Below are 15438 nucleotides of genomic sequence, written 5' to 3' on the forward strand. Positions count from 1 at the left end.
CCACCTGGGGCTCTTAAACGTGCACTGGCATCGCACAGCACACGGGCCTCTAGAATTTCTCCTCCAAAGAAATTCAACCTCCGCTGCCGGGATCGAACCCGCGTCTTTCGGGTCAGCAGCCGAGCACCATAACCACTGAGCCACCGCGGCGGCCGATTGTTCCTTTACTGCTCCTTTAGTCTCTCGTTTAAAATTTCTTTGCTCACCAGACACTACACCATCTGCTTACTCTTCCTTTCTCCGAGACCCTGCTGCTTGTGCTCTTCTCCTTAAAATGATTCACCTCATAAGTAACACACTTTCTAAATATTCATGTTGATTTCTATCTCTCCTCTCATTTCCCTTCACCAAGTTCTACACAGAGGAGGGCTCCGTGCTCCTTTGTTGGGCATGGGTTCTTTAGTAATGGCCTGTATACTGAGCTTTGACTGCGTGACCATGACCTTGAGTGTGACCTTGAGTTTGTGTTAGTCTTCTTTTGTTTTGATTATGATTTTATTTCCCTGATTTTCGTCGTGTCCGACACTTTGCGCTTTGTCTTGATTGTCACTGAAACCATGACTATACTGCAACTTCAGTTTTCTCTTTTTTTTTTCTTTCGCGGACTGCAGGATGTGCTTTGTTTGTCTGCCTGTGCCTGTGACTTCGACTGTGATGCGCTTTTTGTTTGCTCTTCTTTTGAGTTTTGTTTTTGTTTTTCACAGCACTGATTTTCCCTTTGAATTTTTTTCTTTGTGGCATTTACCTCCTTTTCATTTATCTCGAATTGGCGTTAAGCCTGGCAAAGCGTTGCTGGTCCGGGCTCTTTCCCTCTCTTTCTCACTTTCGTTTATGCTGTCTTTTTTTTTACATTTTCTGAGAGGAGTATTAAAAGGGTAAAAAGGGCCTCGAATGCATCGCGTCGCTGCGTCACCAGAGTCTAGTAGCCCGCGAAGGACGAGTCCACTTTTCGCGCCAAGGGGTGCTCGTCTGGAAGAGTCTGCTTTCAGGATTGGTATACGAGAAGCAGTCAGCGCGATGAGTCCACAAGCTGACGCCGGCAACCTGCATTTCTTTTTGGGTTTCACCAGTAGCTCGCTGCTGCGGGCTGCCCGAGCATTGTTTCGCGTATCGAGATGAAAGATTGGAACACCGTTCCGGGAAGCATTCTTGGATGACCACCCCTTCTTGCAGGAATGGACGCAACGATAAAACAATATGCATATACCGCTGCTGCAGCGATACGTTTCTTGAGAGCGCTCTCACGTCTTGAGCACTTAAGTCACTGATAGCACCTATCTGTGACTGACGTTGGCAGGTATCCACCCCAGATAAGCTTGAAAGCAGGTAAAAGAAAACGAAAAAAAGTCGCAAACTTGAAGCCCTTCGCAACTGCGTCTGTGACATCATCGCCGTGCGGAGATCCAGGGAGGGGCTGCGTGGCTCGATTTCTCTTGCGAAATATAGTTTTTGTTCGTCTGTCTGTATCTCGTCGTTATCGTCTGCTTCTGCGTCCTCTTCTTAATCTCTCCTTCTTCATCAGCCGATTAAGTCAAGTCCTTTGCGAGAAAACATTATTCACTCAGCTTATTGCAAGAGCAAGCATAATCGCGCATTGCACGTGTCATTTCCGCGTCTATAATAATAGAGAAGCGCGTTAACAGGGCAGGACAAAAGGAGGAACACAGAACGACACGAGCGCTATGGATCACCAACTACGGATCACCAATTATGGATCACCAATTATAGATCACCAACTCTCCCAACAATCAACACTTCCGAGTACATTTCTTTTCCACGATTTCAGCAAAAAAAAAAAAAATTCTTAAAAGAACGCTGAGGACAAACAGAAGCTGGAATCTATCGATAGGGTACACTCTAAACAGAAAGCAGTAAAAAGGGTGTAACACCCCTTTCAGAAATGGGAGTGCGCTAGAGGACACCTTATCCCCTGTTTACTCCCATATAGGCATAGAGTTTCTTACTATTACCTAGAGGGAAAGCTGGCAGCCCGTCTATGGGAGTTTGCATGGCGACCCCCTAGAGACCACTTCAGCCACCATGGGCGCTCAAAGCATCATGGGGCGGTGAGCTACCGACTGCAGAACTACAACTTTTGGCCAAAAAATAATAGAAAAATAAAGCTGTTTGATAACTACAAACGTCCTAACATTCAATATTTTGTCTAATGATTGCAACAAACGAGCAGAAAAGCATTTAAGTGCAAAGTTTGCCCAAAATAAGAGACGACTCGCTCTCCTATTGGCCAAGTAAAGAACACTATAAGAACTAATATTTCGTAATTAACAGGCGCACTTTTAAAAGTAAATATGTGTTCAAAAAAATGTTGTTGCTTAAACACTATAAGAGGTTTTTAATGGCATTTCAGAAAAGTGAAACCTTTTATTGGCGTCGTGTGTCGTCGCGTTTTCACTACTATGGGTTTTGCACACTGCGTTCGCGCGAAAGTCGTCTGCGCACACACGAACAGCGTTTTCGGAATGAAACATCTTAGTAGTGCCACTCCGTGTTCCCGAAAAACTACGACTGTTCCGCAACAAGTAGCTCACCGCCCCATGATGCTTTGAGCGTCCATGGTGGCTGAAGTGCAGCGCCGCCAGCTTTCCCTCTAGGTAATAGTAAGAAACTCTATGCATATAGGTGCATTCGTGTTTATAGTGTACTGCGCTCCAATCAGAAAAAGACGACTTTCACCGAAAACGGAGCTTTTATAAGATAGAAAAGAACGAATAATAAAATGCAGGTGTCGCCTCTACCGGCCAGTTTCGCAACTAAATTGCGTGCATCGACACCGTTTTTTGTGCGCTGATCACAGAGGCTACGCTAAATTACTACTGACTTCAAAACTGTGGTAACCCGTCCTTTTCTCTGAAAGCGACCCGAGTTTGAATCGGCCGGCGGGAAGATTATTAATTACAATTTTTTCCGCATCCGAATCGAATGTGACTAGTGTGTAGAAAAAAAAACGGAAACGAATGCAAATCGATAACTGACAGAGGCGAATTGAATACGACTCGGAATACGAATCGAACGTTCTTTAACGAATATTCGGTACTTCGCGGATATTCGTATAAAATGAATGATCGTGCGACACTGCGATATCGCTAAGCGCATTAGCGGCGGCGCTACGATACGACGCTATAACTTGTGGCTCGAGTTATAACCATAGCTGCAATAGACGCAACGCTGATCTCGGTCTCCACGAAGCCAGTAGTATATTACTTCCACGACCAACACGTCATACGGACGAGGAATAGACGATATGCGAAATGCGCAGCGCCATCTCTCGGCGCTCCGAGAACTAAGTCCTCCATGTTGGCACGGTACAGAAAACGAAACCGCTGCCCAGCGTTGGGTTAAAACGGCTGCGCTTCGTTTGAAAAGTAAAATGCCGATGCAGTGTTGCGCTACCCTCTCCACTGTGAAAAAACACTACGATGCGTGCCAGAACTAGGTGCGTTCAAGCTTTTCACTTTTCTATTTTTTTACTCCGTCCCAACGTTTTAGTAACACAAAACGCCATGCGAGGTATCATGTGTCAGCACGCGGATCAGTGCGCAGCTTTCGCTTTCTGCGCTGATTTTTGACAAATCTCTCGAGGTGATTTGCGTTTAAATTAAGATAAGGACCACAGCCTTTGTTGTCTCTAATTAAGATAAGGACCACAGCCTTTGTTGTCTCTGATCAAAATTAGAAGCCGATTTCGTGCATATATCAACTCTCCGGTCGGGCGCGAATATATATAGACGCATACTTGAACAACGTAATAGAGAAGGTAATTTTTTTGAGCGGGCCAATCGCTTGTGCCGTGGCGAAATAAGTTCACTCGAAGAACCATATGCCGATTACTGCTTAGTTTGCTACGTGTTCAGTTAAGTTTTTCCCGTGATCAATTAGTTTTAGAAGGGCGAGCAAACTCTCTGGACCATATACGCATATGTTATACGCGTTAAGGAGTCTTTGTGAAGCAATACACCCTACGTATAAAAACTGAGGTGCGAATGGTTTATTTCTTGAGGATTCTTATACCTTCGATATCTGCGGCGACGAAAATCTAAAAAAAAAGAAGCGAATAATATAGCTACTTTATTATGAAGGAGGGACGCATGTCTAAGCTAGAAAGTACGTGCAACAGTGTTCTGAAAACGCTTCAGGCCATCAGATTTTATTATCGTTGTGGCAAGCTCCAACAGCTTGCTTCGCAACAAAGCCATTTGTCCAAGTTTGGGAGTAAGCTAATTAAGTTTCGGAAGTAATTTCGCCCCTGCACACACAGCTTGACCAGCGTATCGAGTCCGTGCATGCACCTACAGCTGTAACATCTTTCTCTAATCAAGCCACCACGGTGGCTCTGAAAAAAAAAAAAAAAAAAAAAGCTGCGTCTTTGCTTACAATATTTTGAATTATATGTGCATGCTTACTTTCCTCTTGTTAATGTCGACTGACTGCGTCTTAAGCAGGACGCGGTTTCAACGAATTGTGGCGAAAATCAACCGACGCCGGCCTCTGAAACGGTGACGTTGAAAACCGCGGATGCGCATTGCACATTGCAGTAAAGTAATCGAATTACGCAGCTGGTCGAGGGTCTTGTGTGATTATACTGCAATGCACGAAGCTCCTGGCGTCGGCGAGAACGAAAGTTCGCACTGTCACAGAAGTTTGTCAACACACGTGCGCACTCACCGCAAAATAACCGCTCGCTACCCTACCAGATGAATTCGCGTCCACCTGGGAATAAAATAGCCATGATAATGCGTGATGCTTGAACTGGTGCTTTAATGCGAGCATTAAAACGACAGCAGCACACGGTCACGGTTCGACTTTCCAACCCATTTTCGAGTGCGGATTATTGCGATCATCAGCGCCAGACTTCAAACGAAGCTGAGGATGCGGTAGGAGTAAGCTGGCGCTTATTGAAAGCACCTACATTTGGTCGAAGATCAGCTGTGAAAACAACGCTGCAGCTGAAGCTTGCCTGTTGAAATTCCACTCGCAAGAAGAAAGTACGCATAGCAAACGATGCACCAGCTCGACGAGCTCGACCGCGCCAAGATGGAAACCGGAAGTTGTGGGCGCGGTGTTGCCAGACCGCCAAGCAATTTCGCATATCGTCTATTGCATTTCGCTTATGGAGACCCCACAAAGATAAAGAGAAACCCTTTAATGAAAAACAGAGAATTTAGCCGGAGTTTAAAAATCGCTGACATGACACTCTGGTGACGACAGAGAACTAAGTTTAGCCCCGCCGCGGTGGCTCAGTGGTTACGGCGCTCGGCTGCTGACCCGAAAGACGCGGGTTCGATCCCGGCAGCGGCGGCTGAATTTCGATGAAGGCGAAATTCTAGAGGCCCGTGTACTGTACGATGTCAGTGGACGTTAAAGATCCCCAGGTGGTCGAAATTTCCAGAGCCCTTCACTACGGCGTCCCTCATAGCCTGAGTTGCTTTGGGACGTTAAACCCAAATAAACCAAACCAAACCAGAACTAAGTTTAGCGCCAAATCTCAGCAGGCGACAGAGGCGAAAGCTACGTGTGAGTCATGGATTCTGATATCGGGAATCAAGACAGTGTCTGCTAAACCTGTCTGAGCCCCGCCGCATATCGCCCAATCTTAGAGACCATGCGTTCCCGCGCATAGCAATCGCGGCAGTATACAGTGCGGCATCATAGGGGGCCCCCTCTCTTTTCTTTTTCTAAACATTCGCATAAGAAAACAGCGTCGAGCCTTTTATTCACACTTCGTGGCAATTACTCGAAAACTGGAAAACATGCGATTCCTTTCGATTAATTCTGAAAATTGCATTACTTGGTTCGTTAAGCGTATCGAATAACAGGATATTCGATTCCCTATCCAATCCGACAGGTATCGAACATTCGCATACCCCTAAGAAAGACCTCAAAGATCTTTCGTGCTTTCCGCTGAAAAAAAAAATGGCTCTGGCTTAGCTTGGTTAAGCCCGGTAATTGCGAAAGCAATATCCGTAGCTACGCCATGGTTCAGCTGGTAGTGTAGCTGGTGGTGGTGCTTGTGGATAGACTTGTGGTGATGCATCGGTTATACAATCCAATCCAATACAATCCATTTCAATCCAATCCAATCCAATATGCTAATATGGCCTCGCTACGCGACGGGCTGAAAGTGCAACTAGTATTGCTTTCACAATATAAGAAAAAAAAGCTGACAGCGATAGCTATACTGTATACCACACCCCACCGCCCTCCCTTTGTCTAAAACTCGCCTCCCCCCTTTCAGGCCACCCGACTACAAGGATGGGTCAAACGACACACAGTCAACCCATTCTTATTCTCCAGGTCGCGAGCGCAGCAACCTCCCATTGGTAAGAAGAGGCCGATTACGTGATCCCCGTATGATGACGTCACTAGTTTTCTGCTACAACTATGCGCCATCACTATTAGCCGGTTTGCGCCCCCTGCTAGTAAAAGCCATCCTCTTACTCACCTCCAATCATCACTGTCCTTACTCCAGGCGCGGCAACTCTTTCCCAGCAAATTCACCGACCTCACCTCAGAACCCGATTCTCTGCCAGCCCCACTAAGTTCCTTGGAATGCTCTCTTTTATCTGAACAAGCGCTGATTACTTATCAGTTCTGTCTTCTCCATAGTACGCGCGCCCTGCCGTGATCCATTTCCTACTCTAGATTTCCGGAAGGATATCAGTAACACAAGTTTGTTCTCTGATCAATACTGCCCTCTTCCACCAGCCTTCTTTCCACAGCTCGCTGCGATGCGCTCAGAAAACTTTATTTAAAGATTTAGATTATATTTAGACTGCAATTAGACCGAACTGCATCGATTGCTACAATACAAACACAAACCAAGCTGCTGCAACGAAAAACTTCACCGATTCTCCCTGTGCAAAACATCCGCGTATTCTTTTAAAGAGGGCGCCAACGAACCGCAGCGGGTAAAAATTAATACACCGCCCTCTCCCCTATACGGCGTGCCTCAAATCCCGCGGGTGCAGCATCTGGCACGCAAAAGCTCAATGTTTTAAAGAAAAATGCTATTTAAAGAAACGAGACGTAGATAATAGATACACCTCCTACACTACTCCGCATCTGGTCCGAGTGCCAGCCGACCGCGCCAAGCGGTCAAGCGGTAGGGCCGGCTGACTAAGTCACGTAACAGGCGAGATTCGACGGCAATTGCCAGAGCAAAATACCAGACAGGGAACCCAAGTCCGGCGGAGGTGGCGGTGGAAGAGGGGGGGGGGGGGGGGGGGGGGGGGGGAGAGAAAGATCGGCCCAGCTCAGGCGCGGAGAACGCCAGAAACACCCTGGGGCGATCCCCCAATCTGGGTCGATCTCTTTTTACGCCCCGGCAAGGTTTATGTCTTTCACTGTTCCCTCTTTCTTTTTTTTTTCTTTTCTTCGCTCTCTCTTAGGTGGCGGACCGCCGCCGCCGCTTTGGCGACTAAAGAATCACGGCTGCACGCAGAGAGGGAAGAGGGAAAAAGAAAATGCGCCTTGAAAACGGCGACGACGACGAAGTCTGAGAGAAAGAGAGGCTGAAAGAGAGTGAGAGATGAAGAAGAAAGAAAAGAAAAAAGAATTGGCTACAGGAATAAAAGAGAGAGAGAGACAAAAGACGCCAAAAGGGATAAGGAGCGGAGCAGTGCGACGAGACTCGCATTTCGGAGCGGGGCAGAGCATATAGAGAGCAGGGCAGCTTCAAGGACATCGGACGGCGACGGTGCGCCGAGTTGCACGCGGACAGGCAGGCAGGCAGGCTTGGTCGGAATATCATAAAGCTGCCGGCCGTCGATTAGCGGTGACGTCACCGCGAGTACGGCAGCAACGAAAAGAAAACAAGTGTAAAAGAGGACAAACCTGCACGCGAGCCATTCGAGGTGGTGCCTCCTTGGCGGAGAAGACGAAGAATGGAGAGCGAGCGTTTGAGGATTTGCGTACACGAAGGGAGGAGTGTGAAAGAAAGACAGAAGGAAAGAAAGAAAGAAAGAAAGAAAGAAAGAAAGGAAAGAGGAGTGCAAAAAGAAATAGCCAAAGAAAGGAAGAAAAAGAGAAAGAAAGAAATGAGGAATAATAGAAAGAAAGAAAGAAAGAAAGAAAGAAGGAAGGAAGGAAGGAAAGAAAGGAAAGTAAGAAAAGAAAGAAAAAAGAAAGGAAGAAAGACAGAAGGAAAGGAAGAAAGAAAGAAAGAAAGAAAGAGAGAAAGAGAAGAGAAAGAAAGAAAGAAAGAAAGAAAGAAAGAAAGAAAGAAGAAAGAAAGAAAGAAAGGAAATAATAATGAAAAAGAAATAGCCAAAGATAGAAAGAAAGAAAGAAAGAAGAAAGAAGAAAGAAGAAGAAAGAAAGAAAGAAGAAAGAAGAAAGAAAGAAAGAAAGAAAGAAAGAAAGAAAGAAAGAAAGAAGAAAGAAAGAAAGAAAGATAAACGAAAGAGAAAACAACGAAAGAAAGCAGGAAAGAAAGGCGTACACGCGTACAAAGCGTGTGTCCTGCATGGAACGAGCTCGTTTCCATCGCGCTAAAGCTCACAGGGTAAGAATATATGCCGGTGGAGAAAGCGGACGAAAAAGGGGCGAAAGAAACGCGCTGGCTTGTATTCAGATCAGCCGCGCACGAAAGCGCATAGCGCGCCTGCGCAATTTCCGTCGCGTACCATATGCGCCGTTTGCGCACCAATTAACCTCGGAACGGCAGAAAATAAAGAAGGATGAAAACAAAACGGGACCTGTGTTCGAGACAGTTGCGCACTAAAGCGTAATTACGGCTAACACCGAGTTCCGTGTAGTACAGGCATTAACAGTGGAATAAGAATGCATCTGTAAATCTTGAGGCTCCGTCCGAGCAGTGCAACAACCGTCTTCGTGCTTGGAACAGAAGGACGACGGATAGGAAAGACTAGCCGCCGCGGAGGCTCAGTGGTTATGGTGCTCGGCTGCTGACCCGAAAGACGCGGGTTCGATCCCGGCCGCGGCGGTTGAATTTCTTTGGAGGAGAAATTCTAGAGGCCCGTGTGCTGTGCGATGTCAGTGCACGTTAAAGAACCCCAGGTGGTCGAAATTCCCGGAGCCCTCCACTACGGCGTCCCTCATAGCCTCAGTCGCTTTGGGACGTTAAACCCCATAAACCAAACCAAACCATAGGAAAGACTACCTAAACGTTACCGAAACTAACTATTGCTGCGTGAAACGCGTTCCGTGAACGACTCGACTTTGCCAGCTGAAAGAGAGATCAATATTCGTACACTCTGTCAGCGCCCCCCCCCCCCCCCCCCCCCCCCCCCCCCCCCCCCCCCCCTCCTGGATTTCGAACTGATTGTGGAATCAAATCCCTTCGAACGGTAGGAGTGCCAGATGGAAGAGGGGGAACTGAATGGTCTTGTTCCTTTAGTGTGCTGCTGACGTCACCGCAGTCGCCTGAACCGGTATACTCGTACTGTACCGATCTTGTTTTTTTACCTTTAAATTCGCGACCGCAAAGGAGGCGCGGAGACGGCACAGGAAACGGTCAAAAAAAAAAAAACGAAAAGAATCGCAGCGGAATAAACGGTAACAAAATAGCTCTTTCTTTTGTTTGCGAAATTACGCGGCACGCGATTTGCATTTGGTATTTTTATTTTTAGAACACACAGCATAGGTTAAGGAAAACGCCACACGCCCGTTTCATACAGGAAATTCCATCCGTGCTCGATGCTGAGCACCATGCATACAAATCTCTGAAATGTGAGGACGACTTGGATGGAAGCCGAAGCTGCTAAGGTGGCATGTGCGCTCTTACTGAAACCCTGGGAAAGACCACAGAAGGTAGAAAAAACAGTTATGGAAATTAGAGGGGACACATAATCTCCGCCTTAAGGGCACGACGCGATGGCATAATGAGTTCATTCTCATATATGCAGAAGATCATTCTCTACATTCATATATCCATGGCAGTACTCACACATCTCTCCTGGCGCAGTGGTGCAGCGGTTAAGCGATGCGCCACTGCCCTGCGATGGTAGGTGCTCCCAGCGGTGGGCCCTGTGCGACACAGATTACTCTTCCCGAGCGACCAATCATTAAACAACCCGGTTGACCAGAACATCCGATGTCGGCGTTGTGAGCGAAAAATCGCTAGCATGGATCTTTCAGGTGGTGCCCAGAGAGCAATCTAGGAGGCAGGTGGGACACCTTTGTCACGTGACCTTGAGGCGGCATCACAACTTGCCTACCGGATAATGAGAAAACTGCCCAGCAGCCACGGTGGCAGCGCTGTCGCGTCAGTATAAAACAGGAGTCATATTTGTCGCTATAAAAGCACAAAAATTATTTCGCCAGAGAACGGCACTGAGAACGGCTACACGCGACTATTAGGCTTTACGATGGACGCTACGGGCAACATGATTTGGTCTCTGAGCGTGCAGAGTGTCATCATGTAGTGTGCTAACGGTGATCAACAACGCCAACGGCAGGACCGCGGACCGTGTGTCTGAACCCCCTCCTGGTAGATACTTGCACATCAAGCCACGATCTGCCGGTGAACATATGGGGACTTTTTTTGCAAGGATGCAAAGAGAATGTTTTCACCAGAACAAATTCTACCATTTAAGCGAAACGTCGTAGTCAGCCGCCTCGATGGTAAAAGTTATTCTGATCCAATTTCAGGCAACGGTAGAAAAAAAAAAGGAACACTTGTCATCATCATCAGCCTGACTGCGCCCACTGCAGGGCAAGGGCCTCTCCCATGTCTCTCCAATTAGCCCTGTGCTTCACCAGTTGCGGCCACCCTATACCCGCAAACTTCTTAATCTCATCCGCCCACCTAACTTTCTGCCGCCCGCTGCTACGCCTGCCTTCTCTTGGAATTCACTCCGTTAGCCTTAAGGACCAGCGGTTATCTTGCCTTCGCATTACATGCCCTGCCCAAGCCCATTTCTTCCTCTCGATTTCGACTAGGATGTCAAAAACCCGCGTTTGTTCCCTCACCCATTCTGCCCACTTCCGGTCTGTTAACGTTACACCTATCATTTTTCTTTCCATAGCTCGCTGCGTTGTCCTGAACCTAGCTGAACCCTCTTTGTTAGCCTCCATGTTTCTGCCCCATAGGTGAGTACCGGTAAGATACAGCTGTTGTATACTTTCCTATTGAGGGATTTCGTTAAACACTTGTACCGGTGAAAAAAAGGTCCTGTTGTAACAAAGGCTTATATAGCAACCAAGGAGTAAATGAGTCATGTCCATACTTTCCAGAGAACCAAATCCTCCCAAAGTGTTGCTTGATAATCGTCCACCTCTGGATTCGCGTATTATCATGATCCAGCCCTTCAAGCTCAGTAGAGCACGCCCACAGGCGGAGAGTACAGTGCACCTAAAGAATCAGTGGGCAGAGTACGGACAACCTTGTGTCGCGCAACACCTCGCGGCTTGGAGAGCGAGGACGAACGCCTGCGCGCTGCCGCATGCGTGGGTTTAGAAATGGCGCTGCGCACACACATGTATATGCACCTCGTTTTCGATACGGCATGCAAGCGAGAAAAACCACGATAAGCGATCGATTACTGATTTTCTATTTGTGTTCGCTGCTTTGACATCAGGCAAGAGACCAGAGGAAAAGGAGTTTATATGATAGAACGCAGCCGGCGTGTAACATGTACAGGCCTCTAATTTTTTAGTAAAACATGCACGGCAGCGGTAGAGTTTATTTATTTATTTACTCATTTATTTTAATACCCTAAAGGCCCATGCGGGCATTACGTACAGGGGGAGGGGGGGGGGGGTATGTGTTCATCAAAGCAAACTTAACAAATATACGACATAAAACATAAAGGGCTGAAAACAGAAACAAACAAGTTAAAAAGACAGGTACAAATTAATAAGAGAAAGGGGAAAAAATGGCTAGGAACAGGTACTTGGAAAAATGCACATATAGCAAATCACACAAAACAAAACAACAAAACCTCACCTTCGGATGTTGCAAAACATGGCATCTAACATATCGCGGAACGTAACGGCCGACACGCACACACTCAAGCAAACGAAAAACAATATATAGTGAACCACACATAGGATATTAATAATAGGAATATTAATGGAGTAATTATTTTAAAAAATAATTGATTCTGCTCTCTTATCAATTATGTTTTAAATAATTGCCTCTATTAATCTCCCATTTATTGACACCACAGATCAAAAAAAAAAAAGAACGGCCCCTGTGCTCCTCGGTTTCGTTTACTGCTGGCTTCTGTCATGTTTGTCATAAGAGTCCCTCTTTTCCCTTCCCTTGTCTGATCAAAGGCTGCCCTAGAGTAACGAAATTTAAAGCGGACATAACATCTCCTTAGTGACGATTTTTATTTTCTCTGAATACAAGTTTCTTAGAGGATCTATAGATGCAACGGTACGCCCTGTGCAGGTAACGTCTAACCGAGTATGGCCAAAAAGGAGTACAAGTTCCACACGGGTTAGCCCTTTGGGAGTAACTGCGTTGCCACAACCATTATTTATTTAATTATTTATTTATTTAGGGCACACTGCAGGCCCAGTGAAGGGCCCTGGCAGGAGGGGCACAATAAACACACTACAAAAAGCACAAAACAAAGTACAAGGCAAGTAAAAAAAATCAATGAACGGCCTGTTCAATGGTATCAATGTCAACTGTTGATGATGATGGTAACTGATTCCACTCGGTAATGGTGCGGGGAAAAAAAAGAAAATTTGAATATGTTAGTTCTGGCAAAGTAAGGTTTTAACGATTCAGTGTGCCTGTTTCTTGTTGACCTGGACGTTATCGGTTGGAGATACAAATCGGGAGCCATTGACAGTTTGTTATTTTTCAATAGGAAGAGAAATCTTAACCTTAGTATTCTACGCCGAGTTTCAAGGGACTGTATATTATGTTGAAGCAACAGAGCAGATGGTGAGTCAGTGGTGCGATATTTAAAAAAATATAAACCGAACTGCTTTGCGCTGTATCTTTCAAGGGCATTAATGTTAGTCTTTGTGTGAGGATCCCAAACAGTGCATGTGGTCTAATCACGGTGTAATATGCCAATTGCTTAACGTTAGGAACAGTCCCTAAAAAGGACCAACTGTTACTCCCTCGAAGACCGATTACGATGGGATGTCAGTCGCAGTTATTCTTCGTGTGGATTAACCGCTCGTCGCAGGGGGTGCAATTACTCTCATTCTACCAGGTTTTGGCTTGGTGTAACGGTTGCTCTTTCAGGGACTAGTTGTGATGGCGATGCAGTTACTCCCCAAAAAGGATAGCCGCTACAACACGTGTAGTCCTTTTTGGTTCCGAGTGTTTACTACGCTAGGTTCATAGTGTTGGAGTTGAGCAGTGAGTGGTCACGTTGGTACATTCGCGAGCCGCCGTGCGATCGACTGATGAGCCTTCCGAAACTGCTGTAAATTCCCACGCCAGCGCACTGACCTTCAATCGCTTTAGAGCCTTAGTTCTAATGCTCGCATTACTCAAGGTCGAGTTAGCATGAAACACAAGGTCGTTGAAGTAGTACCAGTGGGTGGTACCATTGGTACACAGACTGTGGACCACCTAATTGGCGCAGAATGTTCGGAGTGGCATCAAACAATTCAGCGCATTACGGAACATAAAATTACTAGTCGAATCAAAGCGTAGCGTGTCACAGGGATGCGCACCGACGACATTTCGTTCCCCAAACCGTGACTTCTTGAAACTGCAAACGTCCATTACGGCCAAACTATGTTACGTAGGGCATTCGAGGTGGTGTCAAACGATTTGTCTTCTTGCGCTGTATACGCTGGTATCAAGATATCTGGTATCAAGATATCCGGATATAACGAAAAACTTGTTTGGTTTTTGGTTTTATAGGGGTTTAACGTCCCAAAGCGACTGAGGCTATGAGAGACGCCGTAGTGGAGGGCTCCGGAAATTTCGACCACCTGGGGTTCTTTAACGTGCACTGACATCACACAGTACACCGGCATCTACAATTTCGCCTTCATCGAAATTCGGCCGCCTCGGCCGGGATCGAACCCGCGTATTTCGGGCCAGCAGCCGAGCGCCGTAACCATTGAGCCACCGCGGCGCGGCGAAAACTTGTACCGGATGTAGCGAAGATTGCTAATGACGCCATATTCGTTCTATATCGCTAACGCTCGATACTCGTACGCTGCCTCAGCGTTTTGCTCTTTTTTTTATGCGAAGCATACTACTTTAGCTACCACTTCAGCCCTTCACCGTGGTTATGCGCCTCCAAATCACGTGATACATGACGTCACACCACGTGACACGATGACGTCACGACAGTAGAGAAACGGGGGCCCACCTCGCGCCGTCGCTGTGGTTGTGCGCCTCCAAATCACGTGATACATGACGTCACACCACGTGACACGATGACGTCACGACAGTGGAGAAACGGGGGCCCACCTCGCGCCGTCGCTGAGCGTTGTGCGCCTCCAAATCACGTGATACATGACGTCACACCACGTGACACGATGACGTCACGACAGTGGAGAAACGGGGGCCCACCTCGCGCCGTCGCTGTGGTTGTGCGCCTCCAAATTACGCGACACGATGATGCTTCGCATTCTCCAGGCTTAACCAAGTTAAGCCTCAGCCATTTTTTTTTCCCCTTGACGCAGTCTTCAGACCTTCGCACACGTCTCCAGGCTGCACCTAACTGCGGATTCAAAAGTTCGTGAAAAAGGATCACTAGGACACATACAGTATACACGCAAGCGATGACGTCAGATACCTCCCGGCCATCTAGGACCCGCTAATCGCGTTCCGGGCGGCGGCCAACACAATGGCTCTGCCATATATCGGCGTTCTCGGCCTCTGAGCTCACCGGCCCGTCGCAGCACGGCGCGAGGTCTATTAGCGCGCGTCCCATGGCGGGGCCACGAAACGGGACGCGGCGACAGAAACGTGCCACCTTTTGTATTATACGTTATACTCACGCTCGACAGTTGAACGGGCACACGCACGCGCACGCGAGGCGGCTTATTGTGCGCCTGCGCGAATGAGGGCATTTATACAGGGTGTTTCACCGAAGACTGTTAGTAATATTTAAAAATCTTTTTTTTTAGAATTTTCCAGCACTCCCCTACGGGGCAGAGACGCGGAGGCTAACGAAGAGTGTTGAGCTTAAGTTAAGGACAACGCAGCGAGCTATGGAAACAAAGACGCGGGTTCGATCCCGGCCGCGGTGGTCGCATTTCGATGGAGGCGAAATGCTAGAGGCACGTGTACTGTGCGACGGCAGGGCACGTTAAAGAACCCCAGGTGGTCGAAATTTCCGGAGTTCTTCACTACGGCGTCCCTCATAGCCTAAGTCGCTTCGGGACGTTAATCCCCAATAAACCATAAACAATGATAGGTGTAACGTTAAGAAACCGGAAGCGGGCGGAGTGGGCGAGGGAACAAATGCGGGTTAATGACATCCAAGTCGAAATCAAGAGGAAGAAATGGGCTTGGGCAGGGCACGT

The 15438-nt window shown here is 47.3% G+C and overlaps 1 protein-coding gene across 2 annotated transcripts in view; it reads right to left on the reverse strand.

Annotated features, from left to right (window-relative positions):
- Positions 1 to 15438, reverse strand: part of LOC149366026 (uncharacterized) — a 287338-nt gene that overhangs the window by 259546 nt on the left and 12354 nt on the right. Inside the window, exon 1 of one of the 2 annotated variants that reach the window (XM_089547662.1) lies at positions 6461 to 6480. The exons of the other annotated variant lie outside the window; for it this stretch is intronic. The gene's annotated coding sequence lies outside the window, so the exon portion shown is untranslated. Of the gene's footprint in view, positions 1 to 6460; positions 6481 to 15438 lie in introns of those variants that run through there. 2 annotated transcript variants of the gene reach the window in all.

Source organism: Amblyomma mixtum, chromosome 1 (genome assembly GCF_055824585.1).
Source record: "Amblyomma mixtum isolate Tamu chromosome 1, ASM5582458v1, whole genome shotgun sequence".
NCBI classification, from domain to species: domain Eukaryota; kingdom Metazoa; phylum Arthropoda; class Arachnida; order Ixodida; family Ixodidae; genus Amblyomma; species Amblyomma mixtum.